This window comes from Chinchilla lanigera, unplaced genomic scaffold (assembly GCF_000276665.1).
Source record: "Chinchilla lanigera isolate Chin_1 unplaced genomic scaffold, ChiLan1.0 scaffold00024, whole genome shotgun sequence".
NCBI classification, from domain to species: Eukaryota; Metazoa; Chordata; class Mammalia; order Rodentia; family Chinchillidae; genus Chinchilla; species Chinchilla lanigera.
The window spans coordinates 7,415,437-7,421,202 of record NW_004955425.1 but is presented as its reverse complement, the minus strand read 5'-3'; the positions used below and the strand labels follow the sequence as shown (position 1 = coordinate 7,421,202).

At 37.3% G+C, this 5,766-nt stretch overlaps 1 pseudogene; it reads right to left on the bottom strand.

The window, feature by feature from the left end:
• Positions 1-2,836: 2,836 nt before the first annotated feature.
• LOC102006594 lies at positions 2,837-4,029 on the bottom strand (annotated as a pseudogene).
• Between the last annotated feature and the right edge of the window lie 1,737 nt (positions 4,030-5,766).

Genomic DNA, 5,766 nt, shown 5'->3' with positions numbered 1-5,766 from the left:
GTGAACTAAAAACTCTTTTTTTGGGCATTTTTAATAAGGAAATGCTTAAAATGCTTGCCTTTGTAAGTAAGTCTCCTGTGGTTGTGAAATCAATATTTGTTGTTGAATGTGATATTAAAACTAAGTAGATTTGCTGGCAGTACAATATCCATTATGTTCATTATCAAACAAAGTAAACATGCCATATGATTGTTAGACATTGACTGAATTTTCTGTCTACTGTAAACCATATGGTTATCAAATATTACCTGAACATTACATCTACCATATTCTATGTACTATTCTGCATTTTACAATAATGGGCGTTTTATGTGGAATTAAAGAACATACCAAAGATACAGTACTTGTTCTTTAGAGATGTTCTCAATCCAAAAACTGTTTCTGCCATGGACAAAAATATTGAGTTGAGCTCTGGCTTTAAAGGATGCTTAGCTGCATGAGTGAACACAAGTTCTAACTAAAATGCCATTCAAATGATATTTCCATTTGTTTCTATATACACTGCAGAAAAGTCACAATTTCTTTATTTCCTTTATTATTTCTTCTCATATCTTTCTTCAAGATATGACTCATCAAACTGGAAAAGGGTGTTAAGGTCTTCGATGCAATCTAAACATGGATCCCATACAGAGGTTTTAATTTTATTAACCTAAATGAATCTCCATGATATGCAGAGCATTTAGAAATAAAATAAAAACTGAAAAAGTGCAGGAGACTGATGATAATACATTTTAATGGTGAGCTTCTGAAACTAAAAAATAATGTTTATGTAATTCCCAGAAAAGCATTCTAAAACAGCATACCAAATTGAAAATTCAAGGAGTACAATAGAATAGGTATGGATTTGCTAAAAACATATCATTTCAAGGCATTATTCTATTGTTTTTCACAATTCACATTCATTACATAAAAGTTAAGAAAATGGTGTTAATACAGTGAACTTAGGTTTCAGCAATACAATAGTCACAGTCTAATGCTGTTTTTCTGGAGTGCTAAAGATATATCATGAGTGAAGAATAGGAGTGCATAACCTTCTAGCCCCGTATTCACAATCTGGACAGGAGTAGAGTTGTGAGAGAGGTAAGGGTGTTACCGTACCTTAAGACTTAGAAAAGATGCCCTTTTTCTTTTGGTATTTAACTGTCATCTGTGCAAAGTTGAATAACTGCAGAAATCAATAATGACCATGTCATAAATCATGTCCCATTGAATTGTGCAAATCAAATTGTACAGAACCATCAATATTCACTATTATGTGAAATTTCAGGCAGAAAAGTCTACAGAATGAATACTAGCTATTGTATATTTATCTCACTCCTTCATTTTACTTAGTAAATGAAAATATTCATTTATTTCTTTGTCTAGATCTGTGGAACCTGAACTTTCCCCGTGTCTTATCCTTTTCATGTATATATTTATTTATAAGCTGGGATGTACTCTGTATTGATGTATGTATTATGTGTAATATGAAATATTAAACATGGAAACACCGAATGATAAAAGGCAAACATAGACAGAGATTCCACTACAGTACATTTTTCCCATCCCATGTGAATATGTGTGTGTGTGTGTGTACACACACCTGTGTTTAGCTACATAAGAATGAATGAATGACATTAGGATTCAGGAGCTCTAACAAATATTTTTTCTGCAATATCCTATTTGTTAATATGCAAATGCTTCCCACATGAGGAAACTACAGAACAGAGTGTTTTGGTTATCCATGCACAATTCTTAGGAATGGCTGGCTGTACAAGGCATAGTTATTCCCTCTGGATGAAATTAACTATCTAGACCAAGCTCTGAGTTAGGTGCAGTTGGTTGCAGAGGTGATTTCTTACTCTAAGGGGCCCGCAGAAACCACGGTCTGCCACTTCTGAGCCCTTCCTCTCCTGTCATGCGTAAGGATGGCTTGAGAAGCAGTCTGCAGACAATGATGCTTCTGGCTCCCAACATCTTGTTCTCTCTCACATTGAAGGGAAACAGGAAAAGAGCTCTGTGGTTCATTCCATTCTCTCAAGTGCAGTACAAAATGTAAGCCATAATCTTTAGTGCTCTCTAAATCACAGGAAAGTGAATAGTCTTGTATTTTGTCAAGAACTTTCTTTGAATAAGCTAATGTGGGTTTTTTTTTGTATAACTGAAGTAATTTATTTCCAATATAGAAATTAAGAGAATATATTAAAGAGATTCTCAACTCTATATGACTATTCACATGAGAGAAATTACAAAGGAAGCACTGGTAGGGCTCCACAGCCCAGAGGAGATGAAGTTGAGTCCAGCAAACCCCGTTTGTTCCCAGAGATACGATATTTCGCTGCAGTATCTAAGTTGGAAATGAAAGCTAAAAATAGAAGATAATTCCCCTACACAACATTCTAGGACATTACAGTACATTTATACATATCTGTCTCCACAAATAAATAGGCCATACATCAGAAAGGTGTTGATCTGACCATAAAATAATAAAACTGAAAGGTCAGAAGGCACATTCTGGAGAATATATCGCAGTCAATGAAAGAGAATGAAGGTACATTACCAGTAATAACGTGAAATTTTCTAAAACTTTTATTCAAAGCTTATCAACAAGAAGATATACATATATGTTTAAATCTTACACAAAGGCATAATATTCATTAAAAGTATAAAGGGCTTTTCGTTATTTAGTTCAAAAAAATTTAAATTCACAACATAAGAGAAAATAACATTCTGTTCCAATCTGACTGTTCTGTGAAGCCCCTCACTCATCACTTCCTCTTACTACGTCCCTAAGCTCAAAGGGAAGCAGGTGGTGTGAGTGTCACAGAGCCACTGCGGACTAGTGTGTCTCCTCACCCTACACTTCCTGTGGATGAGGTGAATCCAGTTCATTGCTGCTGTATTCCCACCCCTGTCCCATCCGCCCTCAGCCCTGGCAGCCTGCTGCTCCTGGGAAAACCTGTCACGGGCTTTGACTGTGGGAACAGCTCCTTTCTGCTGGGGTAAGATAGTAAAAAACTGTAGCTTGCCAGTGTCTTCTTTCCAGGTATTCCAGAGTAATCTCAAATACGTGATTAACTGCCAGAACTTTCACGCTACTCATCTTCACAAAATTTCCAAGGGGGAGCTGGGCATGACCAGTCCTGTAACCAGATGCTTGTTTATACATGAATGAATCCCTGAGAATGGTTGTGATCTACCAATCTTCCAATCACATTGGCCTTTGACTCACCTAATTCCTGCAGTGCACTAGGGGAATCAGAGGTAAGATAAACCAGGTCTTCTTTATGAGTTTACTATAGTGCTTTGGTTTGAGATAGGTATCCTTCCCATTGATCCATCCTTTGTCGTTGTCATCTGTGTTCTTTTTCAGCTGTCCTCCACTGCTTGTCAAGCAAAGCTGTACAGGATGCAGAGTGCTTTGGTTTTCTGCATAATATCACTGTATCTGCTTACAAAGTTTCTTTTTTTTTTTTTTTTTTTTGGTTTTTCTCCGGTACGGGGAACCGAACTCTCGACCTTGCGCTTGCCAGTCAGGCGCTTTTGCCGCTGAACTAAATCCCCAGCCCCTACAAAGTTTCTTAATATCCTTTAAGACCATCGAATCATCAAAACTACTCTCCGTGGTAAGGCAGAGGGTGCTACGGACAAGTTGTCTTCAAACACATTTTCTGTCATTTCCATTTGAGTTTGATTCCAGTTGACACTGGTGCTCTAATTTCTTTCTCTTGTATTTTTCTATCCCCTTTTTCTGTGGAGTTTTTCTCCTTCTTCCCATTGTTTCTGTTTCATTAACCTCTTCATTTGTCACTGAGGTGCTGGTGCAATCCCTTCCTTTATTCCAGGTTGTGCTTTTCACTCTAATCATCTCCACCTAAGCCTTGCTTCCTTTGTGCACCAGAAGTTTTAAAATCTGGTGACTTTTTGAATGACATGATTTGGTTTCTCTGAAAAACTCCTTGATCTTGTTGAAATCACTCTTGCTCCACACCATGAGCCCGAGGAAGGAGGAGAGCCCCAAGTGACAAGCCACAACTCACCCTCCACCATTCTGAGCAACTCTGTGGCATTACATTCTCAACACAACAGCAAAAGTGCCAACGGCACAGGGGCTAATGGCACGTTTAACATGTACACCACGGAGTCAGTCAGATAGCCGAAGATTGAATTCTTGCTCTGTCATTTAACAAACTTTGTGACCTTGAAAGTGTAAGTTATTTAAATTCCTGAGGCTTCACTTTTCTGTTGCACTAAAATGGCAAAGGTTAATACTACAAAACCAACCCTACAAGGTTATTAGAAATACTAAATGTGATAATGGATTTCCATAGAATTGTAGTTAATTTCAATACATATTATCTATTCTTGTCAGTCTACTTCTGAGAACATTAATTCTTCTCTAAAAAACCTTGAGGCCAGATGTATTTCTGAATGCAGTACTTTTCCTATTTTAGAAAAGCAATACAATGAATACACTGTATATTATGAAATACCCCAAATAAATTTAGTGGCATATTAATTTTTACCACAAAATCAATGATGAGCTTAGTGAATGTTGGAAATATAGAGAAAAGATCATATATTAATACTGCTGGCTATTTACTTAAATTTTTACTCAAAATTAAGCCATAATAATGTGTAACTATGCTCTTTAATTACCCTTAAATAATTTTTAAATTTTCTTGAAATTTTTATGTTCAGTAGCGTATAAGTTAACTTTTAAACCACTGAGACATAACAGTGGACACAAACTTGAAGGAGGTTAAATTTGGTTCAGGGGTTCAGAAGATTTAGCACATGTTTGACTGGCTGCAAGGCAGGAACATGACAGTGAACAAGGGAGATAAAGCAAAGCTGCCTAGCTTATGGAGGCTAGGAAGCTGAGCAGGGGAACAGCACACCAGAGTAAAGGGCCAGTAACCAGATACAGACCCAAGGCCACTCCTCTATGACCTACCCAGGCACACCAAGAAGGGTGCTCCACCAATCCCCTAAGTTAATCAAGTTTACACAGCAAAGCTTAACCACCACAGCAGCATTTTCATTTCTTCTCCAATAAGAATCATTGGGCACTATGTAGAAACAAAGATTCAATAGTCTAATTTAAGAAAGTTTGTAATTCAGTATATATGAAAGTGGGACATAAAATTTTGATTTTTTTAAACAGATATTACTAGTCAGTTCTTCACACTGGTTACATTTGGAAAACTATACATGACCACACCTCTCGGCAAATGATGCACTTACACCTTTCATATGGGGTCTAGAGTTAGGAGCTATGCACCAGGGGTATTAGAAAGACTTTACCATGGCTACTGCAAAGACAGGTTCTGCCTCTTCCTCCTTGCTATAACAGTATCCAGCCAGCCTGAGTCGTCACTGTTTCTTCCTTCTTATGTCTCTTTTGCCATAGATTCTTGTTCTCCAGGCCCCTTCCCTGATCCTTTGTCACTGGCAGTTTTCTATAAATTCTCTTCCCTCCCTTCCTTTCCTGTCCATCTGTTCTCATCTTTTTAATGTATACACTCAAGAAAGCTGGACTGTTTCTAAGGCTACACATTGTTTTCTTCTTTTCTTTTTCTTTTTTTTTAAACCAGGAATCGAACTCAGGACCTCACACTTGCCAGGCAGGCACTGTGCCACTGAGCTATATCCCCAGCTACACAATATTTTCACAGCTGTTAGAAGTACACATTTGTAGGGAGACACAGGAACTTTCCTTGGGCTGTTATGTTGATTTTGTACTTTTCTAGTGAATTAAAATCAAGATGTGAATAAATGTATTTA